The following is a 20,331-nucleotide window of genomic DNA, read 5'->3' as shown; positions in this document are numbered from 1 at the left end:
GCATAGATCTTTTCAACAGTTTAGTGTTTTCTCTGTACTACCTTGTTTTAGATTTTAGGGGATTTAATATTGCTAAGGATGGCTTTTTGACAGGAGCCCGAACCCTTCCCAATTCTCACAAACCTCTTCTACTTGTTGTTCTTTCTCTCTTTGTCAACAACATCTATCTACATGTATCTTTCTTTTGTTGTTTTAGAAATACTACTTTCCCATTTTTACAGTTAAGTATGAATTGTAGAGTGTATTCAATCCGTATTACTCAATTATATGGTAATAAACATAACAACTTGACCTACGGAATAGGCAACCCTTCTCCAGTCATGCTAGGACAAATCATTCAAACTTTCTTTCAACAACGTAAACAGTGCTCTATCGCTGTCTCGACTTATCCCCTCTCTGCATCTTCCCTAGCGTCTCTCCCTCCCATGGTGTTGTGCCACACCACTCTGACATCTCTGTCTGACATTTTGAGTAGACCTCTTCTCCAGACCGATGTCCTTGTCTTTTCCCCATTGTGCTGGGACCTCCTGTTGTGTGTTCCTCTATGATGTTCTCCATGTCATCGCCTGCTGAGCCAAAGTGATGGGGGAATGGGCACATCAGTTATCTTGCTTTTTTCTGTTTGTGTGTGTGTGTGTGTGCGCGCACGCGCGCAGGTGTTTGTGATTTTAAGAACATCCTGTGGGTCTGATGTCCTTCATTTCAGGCTACGTTGGATCACAGCGACCTTCAGTGTGATTCTGTGAAAAGTTTTGTGCCCTGCTGGCTGCTTCTTCTGCTGTCAGCACAAACACACAGTTAAATCCCAATTAGCCAGGGGGTGCTGGATAATAGAAGGAGGTATGTCAGTGTCCTGTCTTTCTGTCTGTCTGTCCTGGACTCAGTGACACTGCCATAGTATAATTTACCTGGTGATCAAACCTAATTCAAATCAGATGCCTTGTTACACGAAGCAGGAGGCTCAACGCAAAACCATAGCATTTATTTGAGGGGGGATGTGAAACCCCTCATCATTCCCGAGACATTGTTGCAGATGAGCAGAGTCAGTGGAGTGGAGGCTTGGAGCCGAGCTGAGCCAGGCTGGGTGACAGGTGAACTCAAAAGGGCAAATATCTAAATACAGGCGTGAACATCCCCCCTCCGGCCGCTCTCCGCTCGCCTAACTCAGACAGATGGAGAGGTCACTCCAGCCCTCGCTGCCACCCTGATCGCACTGTACTGTACGACTAGTGGCAGAGGACGGGTGTGTGTGTGTAGGGGGGCTCCAGGGAGGCTGGTGGGGGGGGGGGGGGGGGGGTGGGGGAGGTCAGAGTTTCTGACAGCTGCATGAAGCCCGCCTCAGGGCAAGCAGGCTGCCCTTTCCTGGAGAAAGCCACCCTCCGCCTGGCTGATTGGCATGCCCGGCCGGCAGTGCTCATGGCTGGGACCGACTCAGCAGAAGACTGCCTAGCTCCTCAGTTGGGTGCTGAAGGGTTGGCGCTGTCGGAGGGCTAAGGTTTCACTATGCCCTCCCTCGTATGTGCACTCTGGGCAGAGGGTATAGAGTGTTACTGCTACTAACACATGAACCTCTCTGTCCCCAGTCACTCTCCCTACCCACGGTCCCCTCCTGATCCCTTCTGTACTTCCTCCTACCCACCAAGCTCTACCAGGAAGTGAACAGGCCAGTAGAAAGGAGCCTAGAGATACCCTCTGAGTCAGAGGAGGGAGACAATGTCAGAGGGTAAGCTCCCATTGAACAGCAGATTGAACCTGTGTCTGGAGCTTAATCTGATCCTGTATTTTGATCCCGGCCAGGGGTTTTGATTCCTCGTTACAGGATAATTATCCTAATTAACACAGAGTGCCAGACCACTACCTCACTACCTCAGAGCCGTGATCATCACACACGTACACACATACCCTCTCACACCTCCGTAATGACCCTCACACACACTGGGCCCAGTATTAGACATCCACATACACACACATGCCGGCGCAAACATACACACAGTGGCCTGCCTATGTGCCATGGCAGTTGGCGGGTCGTGGTGCTTGTGAGCTGAACAGAGAGTCAGTGTGTGAGGCCAGGTAGGCAGGCAGAGCCCCCCCCCCCCCCCCCCCCCTCCCAATAGGAGCACTAAATAGCCTGGTTGTTTTGAGGCCCCGTCACTATTCAACAGGAAGGGTGGAGACCCTGTCTAAACTGATTCTATCACAGGTTCCATATAAAAGACTGCCTGCATGCATATTCATGTCCAGGTGTGTATGTAAGAACACGATTGTGAATTTTGACTAAAGACTAATACTCTGTGATTGGTTGATTACAGTCAAGCTCAGAGAGTCCATTGGTCACTTCTTCGTTATCCATAGCGGTTGTGGGTTTGTGAAGGGTTTGTGTTTTAAACTCACCACAAAGTGTTTGGTTGACAACGTGGCTCTCAGAGAAATAGAGGATAAGGACAACAGAGATGTATATGAAGGCTATACTTATGTTGTATGCATTTTTCAACTGCAGTGAATCATTCAGAGCCCTTTTCAGCGAGGCTTTTATCTAAACCGGAGAGTGGGTTACCTCAGTCAGTGTACGGAGCGCATGTTCTATTGTGCTGTGATCTCCACAGAGAGCACGCTGAATCCACTCTTCAGCCTTTGTAAATGGCTTTTCTTGATGGGGCCGTGGCAGCACTTTTCATGTAGGTGTTTAAAGTGGCATGTTTGTCATCTTGCGGGGTTTGACTTTGGATGATAATAATACGGCTAGAAATAATGTGTTTTATGCCTTTCTCAAACCCAAGGACATTTTCTCCAACCTAAGTCACACAATACAATTCTGAATAAAACACAGCAAATGAAGTGAATAACCTGGAGAGAAAGGTATAGAATAATATGAAGAGCATGAAAAGCATTATACTGTAGCATTAAGAGAGAAACAAATGTCAACCGCATTAGAAAATACAGGCAGGGAGAGAGGAGATGAAAATGGAAGATACCAGAACGTATTCATATGATGAAAACAGCCTAGAGAGACTTATAACCACACACACAAACAAATATACACACAGCTGCTCTTATGGCAAGATTCAAATACACACACACACACACACACACACACACACACACACACACACACACACACACACACACACACACACACACACACACACACAGACACAGACACAGACACAGACACAGACACAGACACAGACACAGACACACACACACAGACACACACACACAGACCAAAAAAACGTTTGGGAAAGAATGAGATGAGATGAAATGCATTTCTGAGCGCATAACCTTGCACTAGAATACAAGCGTATAAATACCTGCATTTTACCATATGTGCATTAGATGTGAACCCAGCTTGTCCATGAGCTGAACAAAGTCTATGACCATGCATGTGAATCTTTCCATAAGAACAGCTGCTGTGTATGTGTGTGTGTGTGTGTGTGTGTGTGTGTGTGTGTGTGTGTGTGTGTGTGTGTGTGTGTGTGTGTGTGTGTGTGTGTGTGTGTGTGTGTGTGTGTGTGTGTGTGTGTGTGTGTGTGTGTGTGTGTGTGTATATTTGGGAAACACCCTAGGGTAAAAAGCTAAGTCATGTTGGGGTGAGAAATGCTGGCGAGGATCCATCTGTCTCTTCACAACTCCAAGGAAGCAGTCCATCTGCATCGCCGTATGGTTGCCAAGGGTCCGTTAACGCAGAATTCTGCGTTTGTCATGCTGAAAAAATATATAAAACGCGTAAGAAATATATTGCTACGTTTTGTAAACGCAGATCTAAAATGCTTCGGCATCAGACAAATGGTATGCTTCAGTTGTATGTTTCACGAACTGGGATTCTGTCCGCAGACAGCGCTCTGACTGATGGGTAGCTACTTTTCTCTGGTACTTTTCTCGGTGTAGCCTATTTTTACTCCGGTAAAATGCAAGATTGACTTCTAGCAAAACATTAAGAAATAGAGCTTGCGAAAATGAAGCTATTTTCTGCCGAATGTGTTGCACTAATGTATTTTCTGCCAAGGAAAACTACAGTTGCACGTCCCTGGTCAGTGTATTGAAGCAAAAAAAACATTGTTGACTTTCAATATAAAACAGCTGAAATGGTTTAAAGCGCAGATTAATCAATGGTGTACATATTGAAAATGCAGATTTCTGAACTGTTAACGCGAGCCCCGGTTCCTCAACCCACTCTGCCTTTTCATGACACCTCACCCCTCACCTCAACACAAACACACACCACTCCCCTTAGACTCGGAGCATTTGGAAAATGAACAAGAGTAAGAATTGAGGAAGTATGGATGTGAATAACTCTTTCAACAGGAACAGTCATATCATCCTTCATGTCTGTTTTGTGTTCAGGATATAGATTTTGGTGTACATTGTTCAGCCCCCACACCCACTCATCCTGTGTGTTCAGAAGTACTGTACTGTTTCGGAGACTTGTTGTATTTACATGTACACCTAAATGCACCTTTCCAATGTTGGTTTGAGTCTTTATTCCCTAAAAGCTCAAGCACTTCCTCAAGGTTATTTCTATCCATATATTATTTATCTATATCATATCTAGGTGGAAGAAAAGGGCAATTAAAATGAAGCCAATAAGCCACTCGGAGACCTCCGTGACCAAAAGAGACGATTAATAAAATAATACTCAGTCTGCTTTTAAATACCACTTCCTCCTTTGAACAGAGTCTGTTTGAAAAGATATCTGTCTTTAAAAGCCACGGTTGGACAGCATTGGCTGAGCTATAGAATGGCTGTTGGTTCGTGACGATGTGGGCCTCTTTTTAACCTGAGGCAGAATCTCTGTTTCACATAGAAACAGCCTTGATTTCATCTCTAAAGGTGATATGAACTGCACAGTGCGTTCACACACACACACACACACACATTCATTCTGATACACACACACAGACCCTGATACACACACACGCTACAAGCCCCTGTCCAATGACTCATAACTGTGTAGAGTGACCTGATGATGCGACAGGCGTTGGTCAGACGGCGTGACGTGCCCTAATCTATACCTGTGTGTGTGTGTGTGTGTGTGTGTGTGTGTGTGTGTGTGTGTGTGTGTGTGTGTGTGTGTGTGTGTGTGTGTGTGTGTGTGTGTGTGTGTGTGTCCTCTGGGATCTAGGCTGTGATTTCTCTGCTGCTAATAACACAATAATCACAGCCGTTCCACCTCTCAGCAGGGGGCTCCAGAACACACACACGTCCCCCATCTTTTATCGATTTGCCTAAATTCACAGTTGATAAAAACTCATATAATCCAGTTTAATCTCAGAACCTCCACGGTTAGAGGAGGCCGTCCTTGTAAAAGACGAATGTGTTCTTATCTGACTTGCCTAGTTAAATAAAGGTTAAATGAAATCCAATCAAAATCAGGAACAGTAGCTCTCACGTTGTTGATCTGTTGATCTGTGTGGCGACTACAACGGAGTGTTTTAGATGCCGTGTGCTTGGTCACGTTGGTTCACCATTGGTTGGTGCCATTGCGGATGCTATGGGGTTGTGAGAGACACACTGTTGTTGCAAGAGAGCTGTTGCTGGGGTTTTCTACGGCTTTTGTTTGGTTACCTTGATTCGCCTTGTGCTGCAGGTGCTGATCCTGTGGGGTTGTCATATACGTGGGTCTGGACTGGTCTGGACTGGACTGGAATTGCTTTCTGAAGGGCTGTGTAATATTTGTTCATCTGTCCTGGCCCTGCCTCCCTCCCCTGCTACTAGCTCCTCAGATTGGAGTGGGGTTTAGCTCCTCTATCACATACCGACTGGTCTTTGATTACAACTGAGATTGTAGGCCCGTCTCGCACATGCAGATACATCCTACTGCTACAGTATGTGTGTATTCTGTCTGTGCTGTGTGTTTTACATGTGCATGTTGTCTTAGTAGACTGGGTATACATTTTCATCTTTCCAACTGTCGGTTTTGATTCTGTCTTTGTGTTTCTCTTTCTAATTTATTTAAGTGTTGTTGTTGTTGTTGTTGTTGTTGTTGTTGTGAGTGTGGCTGGTTGGTTGTACATCCCCTCTCTGTTTGGGGCCTCCTGTCTGTCTGTCTGTCTGTCTGTCTGTCTGTCTGTCTGTCTGTCTGTCTGTCTGTCTGTCTGTCTGTCTGTCTGTCTGTCTGTCTGTCTGTCTGTCTGTCTGTCTGGAGGGCTGAGAAGACCAAAGCCAGCTTCCTGTTCTCCAGACTCTCCTTCCACTATATCTCTCTCCACTGGCTGGCTGGTTGAATCACTTTGCCCTGCAGCAACTCACAGATAGATCTCTCCCTCCAGTCCGTCTGCACACCCTCATCACGACCTAGTGGAGAATGACCCACTGAATCACTTCTGTTAGGTAACAGGTTTGACTCTCTCTCGGGTCCCTGGTTGACACTTGCTTGATAATAATGATATATTTATATAGCGCTTTTTATTATGAATCTCAAAGTGCTTCACAGTGGATCAGATCCACTGCCGTTCAGCTTCATACCTGTTGGTTTGTTCAGAGTTGGCTGGTATCGCATAACACACCAGTTTTCTGTTCTTATGCCAGAGACTGTGTGGATGAGACAGTGCCAGTTGAATCATTGAATCTCTGCATTTTGCAACACGCATTAGCTGGAGGATTGAATTATTTCTGTCTCTCGTCTCTCTCTCTCGCTCTTTCTCGTTCTCTCTCTTTTTCTTTCTCGTTCTCTCTCTCTCTCTCATGCTCTCTCTTTCTCTCTCTCTCATTCTCTCTCTTTCTCTCTCCCTCCAGCATCAAGCTCAACTCGACTCAGTCCATCACAAGCTCATGCAGGGCTGACAGACACTATAATTGAACCATATATTTGTGTCTCTCTTCGCTGTAAGGAAAGGAGAGCATAAAGCCTTTCTCTACTGTGATAAGTGTGCTGCTCTGGGGAGCGTTTTGCTGACAAAACAAGGGAGGTGGGTTCAGCTAACGATCATAATGTCCCCCACTGTCAGAGAAGAGGAGGAATGGATGTGTGTGGGTGTGGGTGGGTGGGTGGGTGTGTGTGTGTGTGTGTGTGTGTGTGTGTGTGTGTGTGTGTGTGTGTGTGTGTGTGTGTGTGTGTGTGTGTGTGTGTGTGTGTGTGTGTGTGTGTGTGTGTGTGTGTGTGTGTGTGTGTGTGTGTGTGCCGATGAGTGCTTGTGTGCCTGCGTGTTGTTTAAAGTCCCTCTAATATGAGGCTGTGTTGGAAAATGCTTTTAGTTCTGCTGCTGTTTAACACTAATCAGTGTGTGAGTAGGTGACCTGCTGCTGTGGTGATGGTGAACGTGGCTCTCTGTGAAACCATTCAGCCTTGCCAATGAGCAACAGCTTCCCCGGCCTCATAATGGACACCTGAATAGGCTGCGGTTTTTAAAGCAGTATGTCCTCCCCTTCCCTCTACACCTGGGTCGGTTCTGTCAGAGCCTCGGTGTTGGAATGGAGGAGGAATGGCCACGTTCAACAATGTGCTTATGCGTTTGACATCCTGAAAATGCCTTTTTGATTAGTGCAGTCCTATTGGCCATGACTCATGATCAATGTGTTGACCGATGATTTTCAGACAGGCCTCTATGTGCTATTGTAAAGTATACTACATGTACAGTAGGCAATATAGATGTAATTATGAAATATTTCTTTAAGACATATCTGCACCAGCTCTCAAGATAGTTGAGCTAAACGTTTGGGCCTGATTGTGTCTGTGGCCTCTGTGTGTTCTGGATGTGGTGTTGAATCAGTGGCTCTGTAAAGCCTCAGTAAACGTCTCCTAAAGCAGAGGGATGAAAACAGCTTCGAGGAGGTTGAAGATCAAATACTATTGCTTTGCTTGGCTGGGATCAATAGATATTTGAATTGAGCAAAACAAACTAGTAACATGACATTTAGGCTGTTTTCAGATGGTAGAAAGCACAGTGGAATAAAGACCCTGGGGTGACAGTGACCACCTACACATCACGTACACACACATACACTGACCTACACATCACGTACACACACATACACTGACCTACACATCACGTACACACATATACACTGACCTACACATCACGTACACACATATACACTGACCTACACATCACGTACACACATATACACTGACCTACACATCACGTACACACACATACACTGACCTACACATCACGTACACACACATACACTGACCTACACATCACGTACACACATATACACTGACCTACACATCACGTACACACATATACACTGACCTACACATCACGTACACACATATACACTGACCTACACATCACGTACACACATATACACTGACCTACACATCACACACACACATATACACTGACCTACACATCACACACACACATATACACTGACCTACACACCACATACACACATATACACTGACCTACACATCACACACACCTATACACTGACCTACACACCACATACACACATACACTGACCTACACATCACATACACACATACACACTGACCTACACATCACATACACATCACATACACACATACACACTGACCTACATATCACGCACACACATATACACTGACTTACACATCACATACACTGACCTACACATCACATACACACATATACACTGACATACACATCACATACACTGACCTACACATCACGTACACACATATACACTGACCTACACATCACGTACACACATATACACTGCCCTACACATCACGTACACACATATACACTGACCTACACATCACGTACACACATATACACTGACTTACACATCACGTACACACATATACACTGACCTACACATCACGTACACACACATACACTGACCTACACATCACGTACACACATATACACTGACCTACACATCACATACACTGACCTACACATCACATACACACATGTGCACTGACCTACACATCACATACACACATATACACTGACCTACACATCACGTACACACATATACACTGACCTACACATCACACACACACATATACACTGACCTACACACCACATACACACATACACTGACCTACACATCACATACACACATACACACATACACACTGACCTACACATCACATACACATCACATACACATCACATACACATCACATACACACATACACACTGACCTACATATCACGCACACACATATACACTGACTTACACATCACATACACTGACCTACACATCACATACACACATATACACTGACATACACATCACATACACTGACCTACACATCACGTACACACATATACACTGACCTACACATCACGTACACACATATACACTGACCTACACATCACGTACACACATATACACTGACCTACACATCACGTACACACATATACACTGACTTACACATCACGTACACACATATACACTGACTTACACATCACGTACACACATATACACTGACCTACACATCACGTACACACACATACACTGACCTACACATCACGTACACACATATACACTGACCTACACATCACATACACTGACCTACACATCACATACACACATGTGCACTGACCTACACATCACATACACACACATACACGAACCTACACATCACATCACACATGTTGTCCGGTCCTATGGCAGTCTCTATGGGGGTACCACAGGGTTCAATTCTCGGGCCGACTCTTTTCTCTGTATATATCAATGATGTTGCTCTTGCTGCGGGCGATTCCCCGATCCACCTCTACGCAGACGACACCATTCTGTATACTTCTGGCCCTTCCTTGGACACTGTGCTATCTAACCTCCAAACGAGCTTCAATGCCATACAACACTCCTTCCGTGGCCTCCAACTGCTCTTAAACGCTAGTAAAACCAAATGCATGCTTTTCAACCGTTCGCTGCCTGCACCCGCACGCCCGACTAGCATCACCACCCTGGACGGTTCCGACCTAGAATATGCGGACATCTATAAGTACCTAGGTGTCTGGCTAGACTGCAAACTCTCCTTCCAGACTCATATCAAACATCTCCAATCCAAAATCAAATCTAGAGTCGGCTTTCTATTTCGCAACTAAGCCTCCTTCACTCACGCCACCAAACTTACCTTAGTAAAACTGACTATCCTACCGATCCTCGACTTCGGCGATGTCATCTACAAAATAGCTTCCAATACTCTACTCAGCAAACTGGATGCAGCTTATCACAGTGCCATCCGTTTTGTTACTAAAGCACCTTATACGACCCACCACTGCGACCTGTATGCCCTAGTCGGCTGGCCCTCGCTACATGTTCGTCGTCAGACCCACTGGCTCCAGGTCATCTACAAGGCTATGCTAGGTAAAGTGCCCCCTTATCTCAGTTCACTGGTCACGATGGCTACACCCACCCGTAGCACGCGCTCCAGCAGGTGTATCTCACTGATCATCCCTAAAGCCAAAACCTCATTTGGCCGCCTTTCCTTCCAGTTCTCTGCTGCCTGCGACTGGAACGAATTGCAAAAATCTCTGAAGCTGGAGACTTTTATCTCCCTCAACAACTTTAAACATCTGCTATCTGAGCAGCTTACCCGATCGCTGCAGCTGTACATAGTCCATCGGTATATAGCCCACCCAATTTACTTACCTCACCCTCATACTGCTTTTTTTAAATTTACTTTTCTGCTCTTTTGCACACCAGTATCTCTACTTGCACATGATCATCTGATGATTTATCACTCCAGTGTTAATCTGCTAAATTGTAATTATTCGATTTATTGCCTACCTCCTCATGCCTTTTGCACACATTGTATATAGATTCTCTTTTTTTTCTACCATGTTATTGACTTGTTTATTGTTTACTCCATGTGTAACTCTGTGTTGTTGTCTGTTCACACTGCTATGCTTTATCTTGGCCAGGTCGCAGTTGCAAATGAGAACTTGTTCTCAACTAGCCTACCTGGTTAAATAAAGGTGAAAATAAAATAAAAATAAAAATACACTGACCTACACATTACATACACACACATACACTAACCTACACATCACATACACTGACCTACACATCACATACACACACATACACTAACCTACACATCACATACACACATACACATCACATACACATCACGTACACACATATACACTGACATACACACATATACACTGACCTACACATCACACACATGCATACACTGACCTACACACTGACCTACACATAACATACACACACATATACACTGACCTGCACATCACATAATATATATGGGTCTTTCTATAAGTAATGGGGCCAGTGTGTGATATCAACATTTCAAAATGGTTTGAAACTAAAATAAAAAGGATTTTCATGCAGTTCCACATGTGTACTTAAAGGAATAAAAGTGAAAATATGCAAATTGGCCCATAACTCCAGCTATACAACAACATAGGCCTAGGACTATACATCCTTTAAGCAGGGTTCATACAGACATTGACTATTCAAATTCAAGGACTGTCAGGGACTTTTTCAAGCACTTCATTGTCATTTTCAAGGACCTCAATGTTATACAAATGTATTGTTTATATAATTGTACATATAGGGCCTATTATAGAACCCCACACTCACCCAAAAAGCATTCAAAAAGTGTACAAAAAGCATTCAAAAAGTGTACAAAAAGCATTCAGAAAGTGTACCAAAAAAAGTAGGGTCATTACCACTTTAGGAATAATGATTCTTTAGGCCTTTGCCAATGCATTGATATGCAAATTATTATTACATTCTAAAATATGTGAGAATAATGTGGACATTGCCTGACTAAATAGATTGGATACATGGTGATTTACCTGTAGCCTATGTGGCTGATGCAGGGTAGCATTAATCTCACCATTTGAATCTCACCATCGCTGTTTTAATAATGAGAAAGTGACCAAAAACCAGGTTCCTTTTTTTCATTGAAGGATGTGTACGGAAAGTGAAGTTGAAGCAAACAGATGTTGTTGTCCTCATAATAACCACACATGGTTTTACCGCAACAGAGTAGCACAACACCCCTTAATTGAAGCCGCAGGAAACAAATGAAAATGGCCACATCTCTCACAAAAACTGTTATAAAAATCATAGATAATTATAAGGGAGCAGGAGAACTTATAAATTGACTACAATAATTACAAGGACTTTTCAAGCACCAAATTGAGGAAATGTCTGATTTTCACGGTTGGCCTATTCCAGTACTTTAATTACTGAGCTCCAAATTCAAGTTCAAGTAGGCTACTTCAAGCCCCTTGTCATTGTTATGAATTGCAGGTGTAACATGGAAACCAAAATGTATTTGTCATGTTATTTCATTACCAGATCATGCTGTGAGTAAGCCCACTAGGCTATGTAGTTTGTTGTCATTATATCCAGAATAATTCATAGGAATAGCATTGGATGTTGCGCAATAGTCTATTCTACACAATTGTGCAAAGTAGGCTCAGAGTCCAATCCGAAGCACAGAAACATATGAAACCATGAACTCATTACTTTAATGTTTTCTCTGTTAAATCTAACGAGACCCGGCTGTAAATCAAGCAGACAACAACAGATGATCAACATCAATTCGCTAGGGATTTTATACTGACCAAAAATATAAACTCAACATGTAAAGTGTTTCATGAGCTGAAATAAGAGATCCCAGAAATGTTCATTATGCACAAGCTTATTTCTCTCAAATTTTGTGCACAAATTTGTTTACGTCCCTGTTAGTGAGCATTTCTCCTTTGCCAAGATAATCCTTCCACCTGACATGTGTGGTATATCAAGAAGCTGATGAAACAGCATGAGCATTACACAGGTGCACCTTGTGCTGGGGACAATAGAAGGCCACTCTAAAATATGCAGTTTTGTCACGCAATGCCACAGATATCTCAAGTTTTGAGGGAGTGTGCAATTGGCATGCTGACTTCAGGAATGTCCACCAGAGCTGTTTGGCAGTACGTCCAACCGGCCACACAACCGCAGACCACATGTAACCACCAGTGCTTAATTTGTAAATCGTGAGGTCCCGGAACACATAGTGAGAATGAGAGGGGGAGGGGTTATCCGGGGGGCTCTGAGTTACCGGAACACATTGAGAAAAAAAAGTGTCAAACACTATATAGCAGCGCAGCAGACAGAGAAAACAGCCAAGTAGCCTACTATCTATGGTGGTGAAATGGACAGCACTCTCCAAGGTGCTGATTAACTCAAAGCATTTTAGACGTCACTGCAGTATGCCCACATACTTGAGTGTAGCTGCGGGGCTTATATAAATCAGAATTTCTTGTAGCCTAATTTTCTAGACATTGTACATCAACTTTTTTAGACGTCAGTGCAGAACACCGGCCATATGCATATGCACACATACTCAGCTGTGGGGCTTACAAGACCCGGATTTCATATCATTTTCAAGACATCAATGTAGCAGTAGAACAAATATCACAATATCGGAATATAACTTCAAATAAAATAAATCAATGTAGACTACAGCAGAACACATATACAGTGTGAGTATATATAGGTCTCCTGCCTATGTGATAATATGAAGCACAGATTATTTTCACAGTACAGAACAAGTTTGTAAAGAAAAAAAAATCCTACCTTAGTTTTCAAAACCTCCCACAATGACTTTCCCCATGTCAAGTCCATTTAACTCCTGACAGTCAAATTCTTACTCAAAGCCATGAGCGGGCCTGTGGCTGTGACGTTTAGCCTCCTTCTAAGGCTTTTCTGAAGACTCTGGCTGTAGTGTCTATATTTATTTATTTTGAGTGTAACCTGGGTGTCCTATTTAGCCTTGTCTACAATGCTTGCTGCCACAAAATGCTCCTTGTTTCAGCATGCTCAAAAAACGTTTTTCGGAGGGCTCTTTGTTGTTGTTTATTTACGTCCATTCCACCCACTCTTTTGCCAGTTTAGTCCCTCCAGTCCTATCTTTTTGCATGTTGTAGGCCAGCTTTGAATTCTGCATGACAAACCAGGGGTTCTACCACAGATAGTACGAGACAGATATTTCACCGGATGTATAAATGTTAAGCATCCACTTGGCGTTTCCACTCATTACCAAATATGGTAGTGAGAGAAAGCCCAGTGGCCGTCAGTGGGAGAAGATGGAAGGAGAAGGATTTTGGCCGACATTCTGCAAATGTTCTCATCGATGAAACAAAAGCAAATTGAGTTATTGCACATGCCACTTCACAGAGTAGGCATTCCCTAATGGAAATATGCAGATGTATGTTAGAACGGGCCAATAGGATCTCGCTAGCTCGTGCTTGGCTCTGCCCACCTCCTTGCTTGTTCTGCCCACTATGACTTATTTGTTCCCATTGGAAATGACAGGCTGTGGCCTATCTTGGTTTAGTTATAAAACATCTTTGGCTATACGTTTGCTTGTTCTTCAAATTTAAAAAATCTAATTTATTTATAAAGCCCTTTTTACATCAGCAAATATCACAAAGTGCTTATTGAACTGCAAATTTGAACTGCCGGGATTAGCAGCGCTGCTAGCATAGGCATCATGAACAGTTTGCCCCTCGCTCCTCTCCTCCGGCACTGACAGTTTGCTGACTTGTTCTGGGTTCGATTCACCATCTTTCTCTGGATTTTTGGATTTTCTTTTCTTATCATTTTTTAATTTGGCTTTCCCACGTTTCAAATTCAGTAGGCAGACGACTAGCCTAGGCTACGTGACGCGATTACGTAGGGTCCTCTTCACTAGCTGACCACCACTACCAAGACCTGTGTCCACATCAGTTACTTACCCCACCGGCCCTCCGGGATAAATAACGGGGGGCCAGTGGGGATAAATAACGAGGAGGCAACTTGATTTAATGCTGGTCACCTTTATTAGAATATGTACAGTGCGAACAGTGAAACAATTAATTAATCATACCGCGAAAGGTACCGGATCCGAGCAAATAGGTGCTGGAACGAACATGGTTCAGCCGGATCTGGCTCAAATTAAACACTGGTAACCCCACATCAGCCCAGGACCTCCACCTCCGGCTTCTTCACCTGCGGGATAGTCTGAGACAAGCCACCCGGACAGCTAATATAACTGAGGAGTATTTTTGTCTATAATAAAGCCCTTTGTGGAGAAAAACTCATTCTGATTGGCTGGGCCTGGCTCCCAAGTGGCTGGGCCTGTGCCCTCCCAGGCCCACCCATGGCTGCTCCCCTGCCCAGTCATGTCAAATCCATAGATTAGGGCCTTATGAATGTATTTCAATTGACTGATTTCCTTATATGAACTGTAAGTCAGTAAAATCATTGAAATTGTTGCATGTTGCGTTTATATTTCTGTTCAGTATAGATCCAAAGTGGATCCGAACACAACTGTCTTCACCGGCATAACGAATGAGATATTCTGGACATTCCTCGTGAACAATTGGGCTATCACAACAGCTGTTCGTCACGTGACTGTCATTAGGAAAATTCCTTCCTGGATCAGATGATGATGTGTGAAAATATCGCAGCGTAACTAATCAGCTCGACACCAAATGCACAGGTATTATGCATAATGATTGAAGGACCACGTTAATGACAGTTTTGATTTAGGTTTTAGGTTAGGTGACTCTTTCGGTAAGATTTTGCAATTGAATCTTTTGGGGGGGTGATTTGTGTGCCCTTTAAAACTGTTTTCACCCTGTAACATAAGGAGACAGGAAATGTGACGTAGTTACACTGCATTTCTGACATCTCTATGCAAAAAACGTCCAGACAGCTTGATCCAGGATTATTACAGGGTTCAAGTTCAATGTCTAATTTAACTGATTCATGCTTAATATATGATATAACGACAACTTACACTGCCTGAAATGCAAGGACAGAAAAGTTATGTTTTATGTCACACGATTTTTGACAAATACTGTACATCAAGACACCGAATCGTGAATTTGATTGAACATGGCTATTATCTCCTCTTATATATTCATGTAATGAGATGAAAAAATTTGACAGATTATTATCAATGACCTATCAACAGCTGTAACAAGTTGTCCAGCGTAGGAAATCCTCACTGGTCCCCTAGTTTATAGAAAGACCCACATACACAACTACGTACACTCACAGAGGTGGAAAACCTCCCTCAAACTGGAGAGATTCTGTACGCAGTCTCCAAATGTCAAATAGTGCCGTGTCTGTTGGAAAAAGCTTGCTGAAGGTCAATGATATTTACATGCCTTAATAGGGGTTTGTTGAACAAGTTCCCCTCTCCCTCTCGCTCCCACTGGTATAGTCTACTGTAGTCCAATAGGCCAGGCTTTTTCACATGGATTTTGAAACTGAAAAGAGGGGTTATTGAGCTTCTGTGTCTGTAACTGTGTTGGTGAGTGTGTAAGGGATGTATTGTAATCGATGCTACTGGCAGGTCCCCCAGCACAGCCCAGATCTTTCCAGCCCAATCCTGCCCACTTCACAGCCTCTCTGTGGAGGAAAGACTCCTCCCTGATGGTAAACATGAGTGTGGCACTTGAACACACAACCCCCAGGCAGCCAGCCAGGCACGGGCCCACTGTAAAACCCCAAAACACACACCCGGCTGGGAGCAGGAGGCTGGGAGTCTGGCCCCCTCACAAGGCACAGAGAGCGCTCCTGTTCCCCCTCTGGCCCGGCCCAGGACACAGGGACACACTGGAGCCTTTGGAGGGGTCTGGGAGAGGGACCAGGAAGAGGGGCACACATAGACCATGCTCTGTGCTCTGCTTGGTCCACTGGGTTCCCAAAGACACGGCTCCCTCCCTGCCCCTTCCTGCCTCACCCCCTATCCCCTTATAACCCACTACCTTCAACTGTTTCTGTTCAGCGGATGTACAGCGGATGTTTTTGGCCAGCGATGTCCCTCCTGCTCCTACTCTCTCCCTGTGTTTTCCTAGACTGGTTCTGACTGTTGAGTGTTCTCCAGATCCCTGTGCAGCTTTATCTAGCTGTGGATCTGAGGCTGGGCTGAGGCTATACTGAATCAATGTGCAGGACCCTGAACAACACACATGGATGTGCAGCAGGGAAGAGAAGGCTGGCCTCGAAAGAGGAGTAATGTTGAACCCAAGACGGGACTCTTTCTCTCTCTCTCTCTCTGTCTGTCTGTCTGTCTGTCTGTCTGTCTGTCTGTCTGTCTGTCTGTCTGTCTGTCTGTCTGTCTGTCTGTCTGTCTGTCTGTCTGTCTGTCTGTCTGTCTGTCTGTCTGTCCCTCCGTCTGTCTGTCCCTCCGTCTGTCTGTCTGTCCCTCCGTCTGTCTGTTTGGGTTAAACTGGCTATTGCCACTTGTTTCTGTGCTGTGCTGAGTTTCTAACCCAGATAGTAGGCCTGCCGTCCTCCCAGCTAGCGTTGACCTTGGCCCACTTCAGGGGAACACTGCTCTGATTTCTTCCTAATAGACTATGCCCAATTCTTCTTCCCACAACATGCTCTCAAAATAACTTTTGCATGCCCCATTAAGCACCCTTTTAATTGTTAACACGCCACACTTCTGTCCTTGGCACAAATGAAGCACTTCATGTAAATGTCACCCGCATTTAAAGAAGCAGTGGCGAGGAAAGCTTTTAGCAGCTAGACATAGCCTAGTGCGTGGCGCTGCAACCGGCATGACCGTTAGCATGCTTTTAGTGTGGCAGAGTGCTACTTGACATACTGTATTTCATATTAGGCTAGTCTTTTAGCACATAACAACAAGGATATCATGTTAGTCAATAATGATATTACATAGCATGGCCTCGTTACATAGTATTGATGCTTTTTTATGGTTTCCAATTGTCCATTGTTCATTTCCAGTCAGTGGCCTCCTAAAGAATGGTTGGACTGGCTACTCGTTGGAGGGAAGGCTGAGGGAAGCTGGTGCCCTAAAGAGGTGTTTTCTCCAGTAGCCTACCTTCTTTCCCTCACCCTCCACCCCTCATCCTGAGCATCCACCCTCACCCGACCTCCCGTTGTGTCCCCTAAGGGACAATAGCACCCCCCCACCCTCCCATCCCTGGCCTTAGCTAGCCCCTCCATCGTCCTCCCTCTAACCTGTTCAGCTGTGCTGTGCTGTGTTCTGGGCTGTGTGTGGCCCCCCTGTCGTGTCCCCTGGAGGCCCTTAATGCTAGCGCTAGCATTAGTGCTGAACGGTGCCAGCCCAGAGGCCTGCTACAGTCAGCTGCTGCACACACACACACACACACACACACACACACACACACACACACACACACACACACACACACACACACACACACACACACACACACACACACACAGAGCTGTCTGGACCAAGGCCCAGTCCCACGGTAACAGATGGATGGCATGGAGGGGCGCTCCCGGGTCCAAATCACTTTCCTACAGCTGGGTGAAAGAGCACCGTGAGGGAGATGGGCAGGAACAAGGACCCAGCTTTGTGTGTGTGCGCGTTTGTGTGCGCGCTTGTGTGTGCATGTGCGCGTGTTACTGAATGAGGGAATGTGAGTGAGTGAGTATGTGAGTGAGTGAGTGAGTGAGTGAGTGAGTGAGTGAGTGAGTGAGTGAGTGAGTGAGTGAGTGAGTGAGTGAGTGAGTGAGTGAGTGAGTGAGTGAGTGCGTGAGTGAGTGAGTGAGTGAGTGAGTGAGTGAGTGAGTGAGTGAGTGAGTGAGTGAGTGAGAGGATACCTCTGTTGCTGTATTCTTAGTAGCTACAGCTTCAGTGTGTGGCTGCAACCCGCCTTTTGGTTTGTTGTGTGTTCATAATGTTTATTCATGTGGTTCTTCTTTATTTCTCTCTGATACCTGATAATACATGTAGTGGCTTGCTGCCTAATGAATTCCACGGAGAGCTCAGGTTGGGGACGAGACGGGTCGTTGTCATAGAAACCATGACGTCCCTGTCTATCTGCTATGTTCCAAAAGAACAGGCCACTGTGGAGACCAGGTGAAGTATGTTCATATGACTGACTGCCCGCAATAAGACACCCGCATCTGGGTGAATCTTTAACCCCACTCCGAGGGCCTTATCAGTCACGAACACAGCCTATGAATCATAATCTGTTTCCTCAGTCGTAATCATTATTCCTTTTAAAGTCAGACATGACTCACTCATGTAACGTTTGGGTTTTAATATCTGAGGTATTTCTGATGTTATCTATGATGTTATTGAGTTTTTCGAAAGGACTGGCTGCTTCAAAACATGGTGCATTTTAACATCCCCTTTCAGTGACCTCATTTTTGGTTTGAGGAAAAGCAATGGCCAATCTTTATCTCTCTCTCTCTTTCTCGTTCTCTCTCTCTCTCTCCTCTCTCTCTCTCTCGCTATCTATCTCTCTCTCCATTTGTTTCTCCTTCTCTCACTCTCTCGCTATCTCTCTCTCGGTTTCTCTCCCTCTCTGCTTCTCCTCCCCTCTCACCATGCCTCCATGGCTCCATTAGTTGAGGAAATGAGGCGAGGCGCAGACTCACATATCTAGACCTCTCGCTGCTCTATGAGCCATCACCCAGAGAGGAGAGAGCAAGAGACAGAGAGGGAGGGAAGAGGGAAGAGAGATCGGGAGATGGTGAATGAGACAGAAGAGAGGTGGTGACGGATGGAGAGAGGGAAAGGGAGAGAGCAAGAGTCGGGAGGATAGGGGGAAGACGTAGAGGGGAGAGATGGAGGGAAGAGGAAGAGGGGGAGATGGGGAATGAAACAGAGGAAAGGATGTGGGTATGTAAAAAGAGGTCAACTGTGTGTGGGTCTGTGAAACGCCGGCGCTGTGTTATAGTGCAGAAGGCTGGTCTGGTAAAGAACACCATCATGAACATAAACTAGTGCACCATCTACATCATTCCTCTCTTTCACTCTCTCCATCTCCCTTTCTTTTTAGGGGAGCTGCTCTATCACTCAGCATGGCCATATGTGCTTTTTCAGCAATTCTGAATTCACTTCCTTTTCTCTCCCTCTCTCTCCATCTCTCCCTCCTCTCCATCTCTCCCTCTCTCTCTCCATCTCTCCCTCCTCTCCATCTCTCCCTCTCTCTCCATCTCTCCCTCTCTCTCCATCTCTCCCTCTCTCTCTCCATCTCTCCCTCCTCTCCATCTCTCCCTCTCTCTCTCCATCTCTCCCTCTCTCTCCATCTCTCCCTCTCTCTCTCCATCTCTCCCTCCTCTCCATCTCTCCCTCTCTCTCTCCATCTCTCCCTCTCTCTCCATCTCTCCCTCTCTCTCCATCTCTCCCTCTCTCTCTCCATCTCTCCCTCTCTCTCTCCATCTCTCCCTCCTCTCCATCTCTCCCTCTCTCTCTCCATCTCTCCCTCCTCTCCATCTCTCCTTCCTCTCCATCTCTCCCTCTCTCTCCATCTCTCCCTTCTCTCCCTCTCTCTCCATATCTCCCTTCTCTCCCTCTCTCCCTCTCTCTCTCCATCTCTCCCTCTCTCTCTCCCTCTCTCCCTCTCTCTCTCCATCTCTCCCTCTCTCCCTCCATCTCTCCCTCCTCTCCATCTCTCCCTCTCTCTCCATCTCTCCATCTCCCTCC

This window comes from Salvelinus namaycush, chromosome 3 (genome assembly GCF_016432855.1).
Source record: "Salvelinus namaycush isolate Seneca chromosome 3, SaNama_1.0, whole genome shotgun sequence".
Taxonomy (NCBI): domain Eukaryota; kingdom Metazoa; phylum Chordata; class Actinopteri; order Salmoniformes; family Salmonidae; genus Salvelinus; species Salvelinus namaycush.
The sequence above is the reverse complement of the archived record's forward strand: the minus strand, read 5'-3'. Positions refer to the sequence as shown.